Source organism: Rana temporaria, chromosome 10 (genome assembly GCF_905171775.1).
Source record: "Rana temporaria chromosome 10, aRanTem1.1, whole genome shotgun sequence".
NCBI classification, from domain to species: domain Eukaryota; kingdom Metazoa; phylum Chordata; class Amphibia; order Anura; family Ranidae; genus Rana; species Rana temporaria.
Window position 1 is genome coordinate 149,838,236 of NC_053498.1, and position 18,053 is coordinate 149,856,288.

The 18,053-nt window shown below is 44.2% G+C and overlaps 2 protein-coding genes across 3 annotated transcripts in view; one reads left to right on the forward strand and one right to left on the reverse strand.

The window, feature by feature from the left end:
• The window catches only part of KCNAB2 (potassium voltage-gated channel subfamily A regulatory beta subunit 2), a 232,236-nt gene extending 218,483 nt beyond the window's left edge, over positions 1-13,753 (reverse strand). Inside the window, exon 1 of one of the 2 annotated variants that reach the window (XM_040326541.1) lies at positions 13,654-13,753. The gene's annotated coding sequence lies outside the window, so the exon portion shown is untranslated. The remainder of the gene's footprint in view (positions 1-13,653) is intronic. The other variant, XM_040326543.1, reaches the window with a different exon arrangement.
• Positions 13,754-17,876: 4,123 nt separating this feature from the next.
• Positions 17,877-18,053, forward strand: part of NPHP4 (nephrocystin 4) — a 268,250-nt gene continuing 268,073 nt past the window's right edge. The window contains exon 1 of the mRNA XM_040326547.1: positions 17,877-17,923. The gene's annotated coding sequence lies outside the window, so the exon portion shown is untranslated. The remainder of the gene's footprint in view (positions 17,924-18,053) is intronic.

The window sequence follows — 18,053 nt, forward strand, 5'->3', positions numbered from 1 at the left end:
CTGGTGGGCACTGTTGGGACTGCACTGATAATTAGGACACTGGCAATCAGTGTAGATGTCCCTTTTACACAAGCCGGTTATCGCCTCTCCTCTCCTCTCGCTGTCAGTGTGAGGAAAGGAATGCCGATAATCGGCTTCCGTTTACCTCCATGATCACCTGTGATTGGACACAGCTGATGATCACATGGTAAAGAGCCGCTGATTAGCTCCTTACCTCAATCCGTGATCAGCAGTGTCCGGAGGACCCTTATCACAGAGCGCACCATCCGCACCACCACACCCGGCGCGATCACAGGAAGCCCCCCCCCCATAGGACGGCATCCCATAACTAGCTGGCCGCGGTTAATTAGCCCCAAGTATGTATATAGGGACCTTAGATTGTAAGCTCCTTGGGTGCAGGGACTGATGTGAACGTACAACAGATGTGTAAATTGCTGGCGCTATACAAGTACCTGTAACAGATAAAATTATAATAGTGCATGAAGCTGGGAAGACGGGTCCTCTTGAAGCGCACAGATTCTGACGTCTCATTGGCCGCTATGACTCAGCGTGATGAAAATGCCACGTGGCTTCCCTTCCACGGCCGCGAGACGCGACAAAGATCTTCCCAGCAAACTTCTAATAGAGAGATAAAGTGTGGGGGGGTGGCAAATGTAACTGAAACTGCATTGTGGGTAATGGCTAGGCTGTGGCGTGGAAACTGCAGAAACACGAATTCAAGGCGACCTACATTTATTTCCTGTTGCAAAGTTTACAACTTTACAGAACGTTCTTCTTACCTACAGAACAGCAAGCCGCGGAGGGGCAACGTATAGGAAGGGGGGGCGGCGATGTGCAACCCAAGAGCCGCCATCCACACCGCACCAATAAAGGTAATTGGAAGTCAAATGCAAGTCAATCACATGAAAACAACACCCAAGACACAAGACCTCAGCACTACAAGACCGGCACACCGTCATTTAACCACTTCAGCCCCCGGACCATTTGGCTGCCCGAAGACCAGAGCACTTTTTTGCGATTCGGCTCTGCGTCGATTTAACCGACAACTGCGCGGTCGTGCGACGTGGCACCCAAACAAAATTGACGTCCTTCCCCCCCCCCCCCCATAAATAGAGATTTCTTTTGGTGGTATTTGATCACCTCTGCGGTTTTTATTTTTTGCGCTATAAACAAAAATAGAGCGACAATTTAAAAAAAAAAATGAATATTTTTTACTTTTTGCTGTAATAAATATTCCCCAAAGAATATATATATATAAAAAAAAAAAATTCTCAGTTTAGTCCGATACGTATTCTTCTACATATTTTTGGTACAAAAAAAAAAAAAAAAAAGCAATAAGCGTTTATCAATTGGTTTGCGCAAAAGTTATAGCGTCTACAAAAAAGGGGATAGTTTTATGGCATTTTTATTATTTTTTTTTTTCTAGTAATGGCGGCGATCAGCAATTTTTATCGTGACTGTGACATTCTGGCGGACACATCGGACACTTTTGACACATTTTTGGGACCATTCACATTTATACAGCGAGCAGTGCGATAAAAATGCACTGATTACTGAGAAATTTGAACTGTCAGGGAAGGGGGTTAACCCAGGAATGGGAAAACTACGGCCCGGCGGACCTTTTAATCCGGGCCCCCACCCGCGATCTCCTCGTGCCGCAATCGCCGCTAATTGAGGCCGCGGCTTTGCTTCAAGGGGGGGCTGGAGCGAGGCGAGCGCAGATAGGTTGCGGGCGCTCTGCCTCCGGCCGCCTCTCGTCCCGGGGGATTGGGGAATTCATCTGAGAGGGCGGTGCCATCTACGTCACTGCCACGGGGAGACACAGGAAAGGAGCTGGCAGCAGATAACACGGCGGTCACGTGATCACACATCCCAAGAACAGCAGGATAGGGTAAGAGAGGCCAAGAAGAATAATTTAAAATCACTGTGCCATCAATTGTCACCATTGTGCCATGGCATCAAAAGCAATCACTGTGCCATCAATTGTCACCACTGTGCCATGCCAAATGCAGCCACAGTGCCTTGCTAAACGCAGCCACTGTGCCATGCCAAATGTAGCCACTGTGCCATCAATTGTAGTTTTGTAAAATAACTCTTTTTATGCTTTTCTACCTTAAATTAATCTAAACATTTAATGTTACAAATTTAAATTTAATTTATATTAATTCACACATACACATCGTCCATCTACTCTTGGTCCGGCCCCCGGGTCCAATATATGAACCCATTGCAGCCCTTGAGTCAAAAAGTTTGCCCACCCCTGGTTAACCTGTAGTTGGCGCTGAAGGGGGTTACGTGTGGCCTAGGGAGTGATTCTAACTGTGAGGGGGCGTGGCTACGAGTGACACGTCACTGATCACTGTTCCCCGATAACAGGGAACAGACGATCACTGTCCTGTCACTAGGCAGAATGGGGAGATGTTGTGTTTACACTCGCCTCTCCCTGTTCTTTATCTCTGTGATCCGATCGCGGGACACTGGCGGACATCGAGTCCGTGGGTCCCGCGGGCATGGTCACGAAGCTCGTGGCAGGGGCGCGTGCCACTGGCGGGAATTTCAAAGTGACATAAATATACGTCACTTTGCCCAGCCGTGCCATTCTGCCGACGTATATCTACAGGAGCCAGTCGGGAACCAGTTAACCACTTAAGACCCGGACCAATATGCAGGTAAAGGACCCGGCCAGTTTTTGCGATTCGGCACTGCGTCGCTTTAACTGACAATTGCGCGGTCGTGCAACGTGGCTCCCAAACACAATTGGCGTCCTTTTTTCCCCCACAAATAGAGCGTTCTTTTGGTGGTATTTGATCACCTCTGCGGGTTTTATTTTTTGCGCTATAAACAAAAATAGAGCGACAATTTTGAAAAAAAATCAATATTTTTTCCTTTTTGCTTTAATAAATATCCCCCAAAAACATATATAAAAATATTTTTTTCCTCAGTTTAGTCCGATACGTATTCTTCTACATATTTTTGGTCAAAAAAAAAAAAAAAATCGCAATAAGCGTTTATCGATTGGTTTGCGCAAAATGTATAGCGTTTACAAAATAGGGGATAGTTTTATTGCATTTTTATAAAAAAAATTTTTTACTACTAATGGCGGCGATCAGCGATTTTTTTTCATGACCGCGACATTAGTGCGGACACATCAGACAATTTTGACACATTTTTGGGACAATTGTCATTTTCACAGCAAAAAATGCTATAAAAATGCACTGATTACTGTGAAAATGACAATTGCAGTTTAGGAGTTAACCACTAGGGGGCACTGAAGAGGTTAAGCGTGACCTCATATGTGTTTCTAACTGTAGGGGGGCGGGGCTGGACGTGTGACATCATTGATCGTGTGTCCCTATATCAGGGAACACACAATCAATGACAGCGCCACAGTGAAGAACGGGGAAGCTGTGTTTACACTCACCTCTCCCCGTTCTTCAGCTCCGGAGGACCGATCGCGGGATTCCAGCAGTGATCGGGTACTGCGGCCACGGAGCTTTGGACCGGGTCGTGGGCACGCGCCCGCGATCGACGGCTGGGCACTAGGACGTACATGTGCCCAGCCATGCCATTCTGCCGACGTATATGTGCAGGAGGCGGTCCTTAAAGCGGGGGTCCACTCTCTGTCCTGAACTGCCAGGCTGCATGTTCGGATACTTTGTGAGTATCTCAAAAAAAAAAAAAACATTTTGTTGCAGGGGATGCCCAAAATCTGACTTGTATCTTTTAGAACCCTTGACTCTATCGGGGGCTCCACAGTGCTTCCCCCTTCTGGTGACAACAGTGTCTCCAGGCAGGAAATGACAGTAAATCTTCAGCAAGAATTCAGACAAACACTAAGGGCCAGATCCACGTAGCGTGGCGCTTTTTTACGTCCGGCGTAGCGTATCTCAGATACACTACGCCGCCGTAACTTACAGCGTATTTTCCGTATCCACAAAGAATTTGCGCCGTAAGTTACGGCGGCGTAGTGTAAATGTGTCGGCGTAAGGGCGCGCAATTCAAATGACTATGTTGTGGGCGTGTTTTATGTTAATATGACTTGACCCCACATAAAAGACGTTTTTTTTTAATGGCGCATGCGCCGTCCGCGGGAGTATCCCAGTGCGCATGCTCCAAATTAACCCGCAACAAGCCAATGCTTTCGACGTGAACGTAATTCTACGCAAAGCCCTATTTGAAATCTGATTGGATGATGGGAGTTACAGCAACTCAAATCTCCCCTTCAGTCTGTGTCCAGTCCTACTGAGCAGACAACGGGGCTCCCCGGGAGAATCGCACTGCAAACTCTGCTGGGAGATTGTCAGGATCAGCAGCGTGCCGAGCCATGAAATAATATTAACAGTCGCATTACAGCATTATCCCGATACATAGGCTTGGCACCGATTAAAGGATTACTATGATTAGATTGCAAGCTCCACTGCCGCATTAACCTTATGATCTGAGAACAACCGACGAGCCCCACCAGGGAGGAGAACGCGACCGCAACGCACCGCAGAGGAGATCAACGCTAAGAAAATGGATATTAATATTCTATCATGATACAATGTAACACTGAATAATAATATTATACCACGATGATACGTTGTAACACTGGGGTAGATTCAGGTACCTTTTGCGGCGGCGTATCTCCAGATACGCCGCCGTAATTTGAATTCCGCGCCCACGTATCGTTACACCGATTCACAAAGGCAGTTACACTGAAAAAAATAGGCTTCCTCCACCGACGTAACTTGATTGCGGCGGCGTAGAATTGTGTGCAATATAACTTTGGCCGCTAGGGAGCGCTTCCGTTGTTGTCGGCGTAGAATATGCTAATTTCTTAGATACGCCGATTCACAAACGTACGTGCGCCCGGCGTTCGTTTTTTTACGTCGTTTGCGTTAAGGCTTTTTCGGCGCAAGGCTGCTCCTGCTATTAGGACGCGCAGCCAATGTTAAGTATGGACGTTGTTCCCGCGTCACGATTTGAAAATGTTACGTTGTTTGCGTACGTCGTCCGTGAATGGCGCTGGACGCCATTTACGTTCACGTCGAAACCAAGGACGTCCTTGCGACGTCATTTACCGCAATGCACGTCGGGAAATTTTAGGGACGGCGCATGCGCAGGAACTCGTCTAATTTAAATGATCCACGCCCCCTACCGGATCATTTGAATTACGCGCGCTTACGCAGGCCCCTTTTACGCTACGCCGCCGCAACTTACGGAGCAATTACTTCGTGAATACAGCACTTGCTCCTGTAATTTACGGCGGCGTAGCGTAAAGACGATACGCTGCGCCGCCGTATCAGTGCGCGCCTTTACCTGAATCTACCCCACTGACTACTACTCATTTTATCAGTGGTCAGCGTTACAATGTATCATGATATAATATTATTGGTAGTCAGTTCCCGCTCCTCAGTTATTTAAGAACTTTTTTGTATTTTTTGGGGTCAGTGGCGGGTGGCGGGATTAACGTTGGATCTACACCGGGGGACTTTTTCTTTATTTTTTTCAAATAAAAGGACTGCCTACTGTCATTTTTAACACTACACTTTTTTTGGGGGTGAATGATTAGGGGTACTATAAGGTTGTGAACAAGCGCGGTATAGCCATGTGAAACCCGCCAACTATCTGTACCCTCCGTATATGACTGGCTTGCGGCAATAAAGGACTTATTTTTAATTTGATGGTCTGGTGTGCAACCATAGGTGTGCACCCCAAAGCTCAAAACATATTTGCATGTGTATATACAGTATACTGATGGTGTCAGTAGAGCGGTAGACGGTGTCAGTAGGGCAGAGGACAGTGTCAGTATTTTTTTTTTTAGGAGCCCCATTAGGGAGCTTTGGTGAAATATTGGGGGTATATTTCTGTGCATTAGTGTATGTTTAAAGTAGTATATTTTGGTGTGTTATGTGCCGTTTAATGCTGTATTTTTCTGTGAGTTAGTGCCAGTTTAATGTAGTATTTTTCGGTACAATGTGCACCACACAGGGTGATTAGGGTGTGCCCAGGCACACCTGGCACACCCTGTGCGCACGCCTATGTGTGCAACCAAGTTCTTCTTCTTCCCGTATTGTAAACGGCGGTGATTCGAGGTTAGCACCTGAACCAAGTGCACCCGATTGGTGTCTGATGCGGTGTGTGTTGCTTTCCTAGGGGTACTATATACCAGAGTTGTGGGGAAGAGGCTCTTGTCTCCATCAACAGGGACAAGGTGTTTTTTTTTCCCCCTGCCCCAAAGCACCCCCCCCTTGTTGAGGGCATGAGGCCTGGTATGGTTCAGGAGGGGGGGGGGCACTCGCTCATCCACTCTTTGTCCTGACCTGCCAGACTGCATGCTCGGATAAGGTTCTGGTATGGATTCTGGGGGTGACCCCACGCCATTTAACCACTTAAGACCCGGACCAAAAAGCAGGTAAAGGACCAGGCCCCTTTTTGCGATTCGGCACTGCGTCGTTTTAACTGACAATTGCGCGGTCGTGCGACGTGGCTCCCGAACAAAATTTACGTCCTTTTCCCCCCACAAATAGAGCTTTCTTTTGGTGGTATTTGATCACCTCTGCGGTTTTTATTTTTTGCGCTATAAACAAAAATAGAGCGAAAATTTTGAAGAAAAAATGCAATATTTTTTACTTTTTGCTATAATAAATATCCCCCCCCAAAAAAAAATATATATATATATATATATATATATATATATATATATATATATATATATATATATATATATATATATATATATATATATATATATATATATATATAAAAAAGTTTTTTTTCCCTGGGTTTAGGCGATATGTATTCTTCTACCTATTTTTGGAAAAAAAAGTCGCAATAAGCGTTTATCGGTTGGTTTGTGCAAAATTTATAGCGTTTACAAAATAGGGGATAGTTTTATTGCATTTTTATTAATTATTATTTTTTTTTACTACTAATGGCGGCGATCAGCGATTTTTTTCGTGACTGCGACATTATGGCGGACACATCTGACAATTTTGACAAATTTTTGGAACCATTGTCATTTTCACAGCAAAAAATGCTTGTTTACTGTGAAAATGACAATTGCAGTTTGGGAGTTAACTCCTTCAGCGCCCCCCAGTGGTTAAGTGTGACCTCATATGTGTTTCTAACTGTAGGGGGGGCGGGGCGAAAAATAAAAACCGCAGAGGTGATCAAATACCACCAAAAGAAAGCTCTATGTGTGGGAAAAAAAGGACGCCAATTTTGTTTGGGAGCCACGTCGCACGACCGTGCAATTGTCAGATAAAGCGACGCAGTGCCGAATTGCAAAAACTGGCAGGGTCCTTTAGCTGCCTAAAGGTCCAGGTCTTAAGTGGTTAATAGTGCTATTTTAACGCTAAAATGCTGTAAAAACGCTTCAGTGTGAAAGGGGTTCTAGGGATAGGGTTAGGGACCTCCCACAAAAGATCAGGAGGTGTGGCTTACCTCCATCCAAGTGTGCTTACCGAGTTTACTAAACAGTAAAATCTGTAGTGTGTTCCCGGCTTAACTGTTCATCCAGACAGGAAACTGAGCTGATAACAGTCAATTAGTATTGTTCCCTGTTATCTTATTGGGCTACAAATCACCTCCCCCTGTCATGAGGGGAAAGTGTTATGTAGTCCTAAAGCCGGCCACAGACAGTTCAAATTACGGATGATTCAGCAGGGACTGGCAGGGTTGGCCAATGCATGCGCAGTACAAATCACTACCTGCACTGCGCTGCGTTCTCAGACGTCCCGCGAGCTGTAGGGGTCAATAATGATCGAGATTTGTGTCCACCCAATGCATGCGCAGTACAGCCTACAACTAAAATATCAGTTCTTCTTGGATTGGCCCTTTTCCTCCTGCACCCCAGCGAAGCCCATAAGCCAATCAGGCTGCATTCACACCTAGGCGTTTTGTCGCCTGAAACGCGACGCTACAATACGCTGGAGGGGAAAAATAACATTATTGTCTATGGAGATGGTTCACATCTCCATGCCGAACGCCTGAAGCTGAAACAAGTCCCGGACCCTTTTTTGTCGCGTGTATAGGGCGGCTTCAGCGTTTTCCATAGCCGACAATGACCGATACAAAACCGCGGTTAAAAACGACGCGTTTTGTCGCGGCAAATCGTGGTACAAAACGCTGCAATTTGTCGCGGCAAATCTTGGTACAAAATGCCGCAAATCGCCTACGCAAAGGTGTGAATGCAGCCTTAGCCCCCATTCATATCTAGGCGTTTTCACGCCTGTAGTGCTACGCCGCTGCCGCCAGAGGGATGAGAACACATGTCCCTCTATGGAGATGGTTCACATCTCCACACCAGACGCCTGCCGCCTAAAAAAAGGTCCCGGACCTTTTGTCAGGCGGCTTTCGGCGTTCGGGTAGGAGATGGGAACCATCTCCATACAGGGGGTCAATCTGGGGCACATCTAGGCGGACAATACCGGCGTTTTGTCGCCGCAAATCGCGGTACAAAACGTCGCTATTTGTACCGCGATTTGCGGCGACAAAACGCTGCGAATTTGTCTGCCTAGGTGTGAATGGAGCCTTAAAGCCAAGAGTATAAAGTTTTCAAATGTTGCAAAATTATATAAAAACCACAATGTTATTATGTATTATTATTTTCATTTAGTCTACATTATAACATCGCAGTTTTTTATTTCATATCACATTGCAACATTGTAGCTTCCTACTCTTGGCTCTGAGTCTCAATCTTTATTTGGGCTGAAGTTGTGGCGTACGGGCCGGTTCACGTCAGACGCAGTCCAGTGCATTTTTTTTCCCTGCATCAAAAATGCATGAACAGTATATATAGCATGGGTTCCAATGGCCTAGTTCCCACCAATGCGGTGTGTTCCAGTGCAGGAAAAACAAAAAAAGTAGAGCATGCTGCATTTTTTCTGCACAGAACTGAACTGGAACGCGGCAGAACGCATAAAAACTGCACTGGAACACATCTAAAATGTATCAAAAACTCATTACAAAAATAATAAAATACACTGGAATCTTCTGTTAAAAAAAGGGGGGGGGGAGGAAAAAAAATAGAATAGGGGAGGAAAAATAAATAAAAAAGGAGTAAAAAAATAAAATAAAAATAAAAACTCCATTGAAAAACGCACATGCAGAAACGCACCTGGAATACATTTCTGTGGTGTGAACAGACCAAAGAGTGTCTGAAACAATCAGACAAAGATGAGGATTATTATTTTGATGATGAAATATTAAAGGGGGCGGGGAGGTGTGAAGGTAAATGTTTTTTCACCTTAATGCATTCTATGCATTAAAGCGGAGGTTCATCCAAAAAACAAGTATATAACATTACATTCTGTATACCTCAAACATGTACAGTATGCCGTTTTTTTTTTTTTGGGGGGGGGGGTGTACATACGGTATTATCGGTATTTTCCTCCCGGCTTCTGTGTACTCGCTCCCGCGGGAGTGGGCGTTCCTGTGCAGTGCCGCAATGTCATCTGGCACTTCGCCCATATGATTGACGTGCCTGAGAAAAACTCCCCCCGGCGGATAAGGCGCGTCACGACTTTCCGAAAGTAGCCGAACGGCGAGTCGGCTCTATACGGCGCCTGCGCAGTCAGCTCTACATGGCTCCAAGTCGGTGCGCAGGCCGCCGGCTGTATCATGGGAGCGCGCCCGCAGGAACTCAACACCATGCAAACTCGCATTAAGGTGTTGAGTCCTTGTTGGGGGGGGGAGCCGAGCCGCCGCCGAGGGACCCCAGAAGACCGGGATCGGGGGACACTCTGTGCAAAACCAGCTGCACAGAGGAGGTAAGTATGACACGGTTGTTATTTAAAAAAATAAAATAAAAATAATAACTTTATAACCCCTTTAATATTTCAGGTCTGCAGCGTTTTCAGGTAATCCTAACTTTTCAGTCTGTAGCCCAAAGAAAGCGTTTCCACCAATCAGAGCCAAGAGCAGCAGATTACAAGGTTTCAATGTAATATGAAATATTCCGTTATAATGTGAAGGGATTTATTACGCAAGATGAAAGCATGACAACCCTATTATTATTATTGTTGTTACACAGGATTTATATAGCGCCAACAGTTTGCACAGAGCTTTACAATGTAAGGATATCTATATAGATATCCCTACATTGTAAAGCGCTGTGCAAACTGTTGGCGCTATATAAATCCTGTGTAATAATAATTAATTATATATATATATATATATATATTACAATGTACAATATATAATACAATGTAGAACAAATAATCACACATTGTAACATCCCAGCATTAGATTGTATGATCCTAATTGAAAGGAATCCATGATCACCATTAGAATTTAAAGGGATTTTATTGTTATTTATATTCAGTCATCGCAGTTTTTTGTTTCATATCACATTGCAACATTTTAGCGCTTCCTACTCTTGGCTCTGATTGGTGATCTCCGTTGGGACACAGGAGTGAAAAAGTAAGATTACCTGAAAAAAAAAAAAAAAAAGAAGTAGTAATAATAACACAAAAAACAACAACAACAACATTGCAGGTCTGGAGGTCCCTCCATGAAAAAAAGTGCATGAAATTTATATAATAATATTAAAGCGGGAGTTCACCCATTTGTAAAAAAAAAATTTTTCTCCCCTTAGCTTCCTGCTCGTTCGGTCTAGGGGAATCGGCTATTTGTATTAAAATATGATCCGTACTTACCCGTTTTCGAGCTGCATCTTCTTCCGTCGCTTCCGGGTATGGGTCTTCGGGAGCGGGCGTTCCTTCTTGATTGACATTCTTCCGAGAGGCTTCCGACGGTCGCATCCATCGCGTCACTCGTAGCCGAAAGAAGCCGAACGTCGGTGCGGCTCTATACTGCGCCTGCGCACCGACGTTCGGCTTCTTTCGGAAAATCGTGACGCGATGGATGCGACCGTCGGAAGCCTCTCGGAAGACTGTCAATCAAGAAGGAACGCCCATTCCCGAAGCCCATACCCGGAAGCGACGGAGAGGATGCATCTCGTAAACGGGTAAGTACTGCACATATTTTAAAATAAATAGACGATTCCCCTAGACAAAACGAGCAGGAATCTAAGGGGGAAAAGTGCCCTCTAAGGGTGAACCCCCGCTTTAACCACCCCAACATCACAGAAACAATAAGATTTCAAGCCTGCGATGCTTTCAGCCAATCCCGATCATTCACATTGTATCCCAATGAAGCTTTTACACCAATCAGAGCCCAGATCAAGAGATTAAAACGCTCCAATTAAACATTGTTATTATATAAAGTGACGTATTACTATTATCACATCACATCATTATTATGACCCGGTCTGATCCTATTTAAAGGAGCCCATGATCACCATTAGAATTTAAGGTTGTTTTTTTTTTTCACCTCAGAAAAAAAAATAAAAAAAAATTTAAGGTTGTTATTATTTGTATTCAGGTCTACATTGTAACATTGCAGATTTGGTTTCACATTGCATCATTGTAGCACATCATAATTTATATATATATATATATATATATATATATATATATATATATATATATATATATATACATACATACATACATACATATATATATACACACACATAATAAATAATAATGTTTTATAATACATATCTATCATAAAATAATAATACCAACAACATCTCAGCCAATCCTAATGTTTCAGTTTGAACCCCAATAAAGCCTTTACACCAATCAGAGCCAAGCACATGAGATTACAATGGAATATGAGATTTAGTAAAAGTAAAGTAAATGGATTTTTTACTAAATAGAAGATCAAAGCACAGAATGGTACATTCTATGACATCACAGCATTAGGTCTGACCCGTCTCATCCTAATTAAAGGAGCCCATAATCACCATTTTATTATCATCATGTTGTGTATTATTATTTGCATTCAGTCTACATTATAATGTCGCAGTATTTTGATGCTTCCTACTCTTGGCTCTGATTGGTGCTCTTCTTTGGGACACAGCGTAAAAGGAATGAATGAATGTATATATATTTTCATTCATTCCTTTTACACTTTGGAACACAAATCTGAAGTCTTGTCATTGTTACTTTATTATGTATTATTGATATTGTTGTTTTATATATAGAATAACAATGTGCTTGTGTGTGTGTAATAATATATATCATATATGTGTGTGCGTGCGCGCGCGCGTGCGTGCGTATTATTTGTATCATTATTAAAAAAAAATATATACATACACACAGGTTAATTTTTTTTAAATATTATATATAAAATAAATTTCAAAAATAAAAATAAACCTGTGTGTGTGGATATATTAACAATATGTGTGTGTGTGTGTGTATATATATATATATATATATATATATATATATATACACACACAAAAAAATTAAAAAAATAAACCTGTGTGTATATATATTTTATTACACACACACACACGTGCATTGTTAATATATATTATTTATTATATTTATCATTATTAAGATATAAAAATATAAATACACACACACACAGGTTTAGTTTTTACTTGTATTTTTTTTGTAAATAAATATATTTTATATATAATATTTATTAAAAAAAATACTTATAAAAGTAAACCTGTGTGTGTATTTATATTTTTATATATTTATTAATAATGATAAATATAATAAATAATATATATTAACAATCCACGTGTGTGTGTGTATATATATATATATATATATATATATATATATATATATATATATATATACATACACACACACACACACGTTTATTTTTTTATTTTCATTATTTGTATCATTATTAAAAAAAATATACACACAGGTTTTTTTTTTTTAAATATTATATATAAAATAAATTTAAAAATATAAATAAACCTGTGTGTGTATATATATATATATATATATATATATATATATATATATATATACACACACAGGTTTATTTATATTTTTAAATTTATTTTATATATAATATTTAAAAAAAAAAAACCTGTGTGTGTATATATATATATATATATATATATATATATATATATATATATATATATATATATATATATATATATATATATATATATATATATATATACACACACACACATACATATAAAAAAAAAAAACCTGTATATATATATATATATATATATATATATATATATATTTTATTACACACACACGTGCATTGTTAATATATATTATTTATTATATTTATCATTATTAATAAATATATAAAAATATAAATACACACAGGTTTATTTTTTACTTGTATTTTTTTTAAATAAATATATTTTATAATATTTATTAAAAAAATAAATAAATAAATAAACGTGTGTGTGTGTGTATATAGTTATTTATAAATAATGATAACAATAATACACACAAGTGCATTGTTATTATATGTATATATAAAAACCACAATATTACATATATACTGTATACACACACAATATATAGTAATTATATATATATATATATATATATATATATATATATATAAAAAACACAATAATAATACATAATAAAGTGACAATGATAATATTTCAGATTTGTGTCCCAGTGAAGGTTGTGGACCAATCAGAGCACAGATGAGGAGATGAAATGATGATGTAATAATGGAAGGTGATGAGGATACATTGTATCACATAGAGATGACTGGTGACGATTGTGATTGGAGTGTGAGCTCCTGTGGTGGGGGGGTTGGGTGGGTAGGTGGAGGTGGTAGGTAGGTAGGTAGGTGGGGGTGGGGGGGACTCACCTGCACTCTCCCCTCCTCCTCTCTCCGGCTCTCCCCGCACTGCTGACCTCGTGGGAGAGCAGCTGCCGGCCCCGCCCCCCTCTACGTCACACAGTCTGTTCGCCCTGTCTCGGTAAACACAGCCCCGATTGGCCGAGACGGCTGTCCGTCAGGCCGGCCCTTCCGCTGATTGGCCGAGGGGCGGCGGCAGCTCCCCGGTTAGTCTTGACGCATAGACGGTGCTCTGTCACAATGACGTCATGCTGCTGAGAACTCCCCGGGAGAGGAGAGCACTACAAGGCTCAGCGTGCCCCGGGGACTGTGAAATGTGGGCGGGACAGATCGGGGGGGGGGACTAAATGAATAAAGAAATGGTGTTGTTGCCCCTAGCAACCGGTTTTTACATAGGTTGCCATGGGCAGCAGCAGCTCCTCTCTTCTATCAACTTGCAGCAATGGGGGGGGGGGGGGGGGGGGTCCCAAATACAAAGGAGTAGATGTGAAGCTGTTGCCCCTAGCAACCAAATATTTTAAATATAATTGATAAAGAAGTCTCTGGACCGGTTGCCGGGGGCAACAACTTCAAGGCGACTCAGATCTCCATGATCTAGGCCACTTAGGATAAATACAAAGACAGATGGATTTAGCCAAATGGCAACCAAAGTGGAGCTGTTGCCCCTAGCAACCAGATTTTTAAAAGGTGTTTGGTTGCTAGGGGCAACAGCTTCACCCTTCCATCAGTCTCCATCTTCAATTGCGGAAAGATAAAGAGCCCCGAAGGAAAAACGTTGCCCCTAGCAACCTGGTGTTTACATGTTATTTGTGGCAATATCTTCACCAACTTTCATTACTGGCATGAGTGGGGGAGGGGGGGGAATCAGGAGCAAGGTGGAGTCGTTGCCCCTAGCAACCAGATTATAAAAGATGTGCGGTTTCCACGGGCGACAGCTTCACCTGTACCCCGGTTTCCATCAAGCAAGCCTCTTCGGTTGCTGAAAGATAAAGTCCAGAGGGGAACCGTTGCCCCTAGCAACCGGATTTAAGGGTTCCACTCACACCTGAGTGTTTGGTGAACAGGTGAAAAGTGCGCAAATTCACAAAACGGCGGATTTGATCGCAGACCTAAATGTCATTCACAAGAAGATGTTGGAGCGGTTGCCGTTGGCAACATTGAAGCCTTTCTGAAAATGGATGCACCGTAATGAAGGCCGAAGTGGAGTGGTTGCCCCTAGCAACCCGATGGTCAATAAAGAAGTTGACTGGTTGCCATGGGCAACAGCTTCACCTGTACACCAGTGTCTACAAACTTTTATTGCTTGCATACAGGATTGAGTTTCCCAAAAAAGCAGGACCAACGTGAGGTTGTTGCCCCTAGCAACCTGATTTAAAAAAAAAAGTTTGACTGGTTGCCGTGGACGACGGGCTTCACCTTTCCACCAGCTAAAACGAGGGGGGGGGGGGCATTTACCAAATGTGAAGCTGTTGCCCCTAGCAACCAGATTTGCAATGAAAATTGAATGGACAAGGAGATGACTGGTTGCCGTGGACGACGGCTTCACCTTTCCACCAGCCAAAACTATTCTATTGCTGACACCAGGGGGGCATTTACGAAAAGCTGGTGCCCCTAGCAACCCGATTTGCAATGAAAATTGAATGGACAAGGAGATGACTGGTTGCCGTGGACGACGGCTTCACCTTTCCACCAGCCAAAACTATTCTATTGCTGACACCAGGGGGGCATTTACGAAAAGCTGGTGCCCCTAGCAACCCGATTTGCAATGAAAATTGAATGGACAAGGAGATGACTGGTTGCCGTGGACGACGGCTTCACCTTTCCCCCGGCTTCTATAAACTTGTATTGCTTGCATAGGGGATGGGTTTCCAAAAAAAAAGCAGGACCAATGTGAGGTTGTTGCCCCTAGCAACCTAATTTACAAAAAAAAAAAGGTTTGGCTGGTTGCTATGGGCGACAGCTTCACCTTTCCACCTTGTGATTGTGTTTGATGGCATGGCACAGTGACTGCGTTTGATGGCACAGTGGTGACAATTGATGGCACAGTGACTGCGTTTGATGGCATGGCACAGTGATTGCGTTTGATGGCATGGCACAACGACTGCGTTTGATGGCATGGCACAGTGGTGACAATTGATGGCACAGTGACTGCGTTTGATGGCATGGCACAGTGATTGCGTTTGATGGCATGGCACAACGACTGCGTTTGATGGCATGGCACAGTGGTGACAATTGATGGCACAGTGACTGCGTTTGATGGCATGGCACAACGACTGCGTTTGATGGCATGGCACAGTGACTGCGTTTGATGGCATGGCACAGTGACTGCGTTTGATGGCATGGCACAGCGGCTGCGTTTGATGGCATGGCATAGGGACTGCGTTTGATGGCATGGCACAGTGGCTGCGTTTGATGGCACAGTGACTGCGTTTGATGGCATGGCACAGCGGCTGCGTTTGATGGCATGGCATAGGGACTGCGTTTGATGGCATGGCATAGGGACTGCGTTTGATGGCATGGCACAGTGACTGCGTTTGATGGCATGGCATAGGGACTGCGTTTGATGGCATGGCATAGGGACTGCGTTTGATGGCATGGCACAGTGACTGCGTTTGATGGCATGGCGCAGCGGATGCGTTTGATGGCATGGCACAACGGCTGCGTTTGATGGCACAGTGACTGCGTTTGATGGCATGGCATGGCACAGCAACTGCGTTTGATGGCATGGCACAGCGGCTGCGTTTGATGGCATGGCACAGCAACTGCGTTTGATGGCATGGCACAACGGCTGTGTTTGATGGCATGGCACAGCGGCTGCGTTTGATGGCATGGCACAGCAACTGCGTTTGATGGCATGGCACAGCGGCTGCGTTTGATGGCATGGCACAGCAACTGCGTTTGATGGCATGGCACAACGGCTGCGTTTGATGGCATGGCACAGCGGCTGCGTTTGATGGCATGGCACAGCAACTGCGTTTGATGGCATGGCACAACGGCTGCGTTTGATGGCATGGCACAGCAACTGCGTTTAAAGGCACGGCACAGCGGCTGCGTTTGATGGCATGGCACAGTGACTGCGTTTGATGGCATGGCACAGCGGCTGCGTTTGATGGCATGGCACAGTGACTGCATTTGATGGCATGGCACAGCGGCTGCGTTTGATGGCATGGCACAGCGGCTGCGTTTGATGGCATGGCACAGTGACTGCATTTGATGGCATGGCACAGTGACTGCGTTTGATGGCATGGCACAGCGGCTGCGTTTGATGGCATGGCACAGCAACTGCGTTTGATGGCATGGCACAGCAACTGCGTTTGATGGCATGGCACAGTGGCTGCGTTTGATGGCATGGCACAGCGGCTGCGTTTGATGGCATGGCACAGTGGTGATAATTGATGGCACAGTGGCTGTGTTTGATGGCATGGCACAGTGGTGATAATTGATGGCACAGTGACTGCGTTTGATGGCATGGCACAGTGGTGATAATTGATGGCACAACGGCTGCGTTTGATGGCAAGGTACAGCGGCTGCGTTTGATGGCATGGCACAGCGGCTGCGTTTGATGGCATGGCACAGCGGCTGCGTTTGATGGCATGGCACAACGGCTGCGTTTGATGGCAAGGTACAGCGGCTGCGTTTGATGGCATGGCACAGCGGCTGCGTTTGATGGCATGGCACAACACCGGGAAATGTAGCGCGGAAGACACTTACACGCGTTGGAACGCATCGCGCATGCGCAATAGGCCAGTTAGTCATGAATAGAACACAGGCAGCGGCGCTGAGGCACCGCCTACATCTCCCAGAATCCTTCACTACCTAAGAGACATATGGAGGATTCTGGGAAACGTAGTCTAGCCGTCACGTGACGCTCTCTTTCGACCCTGACAGGACTCCTTTTCCCAGAATCCCCCGCCAGCCAACGACAAGGGCGGAGGATGCCGGGAAATGAAGTAGGGCCCGCCCACAGCAGCTCTGCCAGCGTCCCCTTCACGTCTCCATGGCAACCGACGCTTGGACGATGGAAGAAACCAAGTGACAGCGCTGTGGAGGGGGGGAGGCCGGCCTTTGGTTTTCGGGGTGAGGATCGCTCCTTTGTGATGTGAGGAGATTTTATATACCGGACTACAGAAAGAGGGAGAGTAACAGTGAGAGGGGAGGGGTGTGAGAGGCGGGCGGGGGGTGTCAGAGGGAGATGAGAGGAGGAGGTCTCCCCCCCCGGGGGTTCATATGGTACAACCGAGAGAGGAGAAGGAAGATGGCAACTGTGAGGGGATGAATGGTGAGCTGATGGGGGAGATCCCAGATCAGAGGTACCCCTCTCAGGGGTCAGATTTGGCGGTGTGATGGTGGGAGTTGTAGTCCTACATAAAGTTGGGGGCTGTGTATTGGGGGAGGGGGGCTGTGTATTG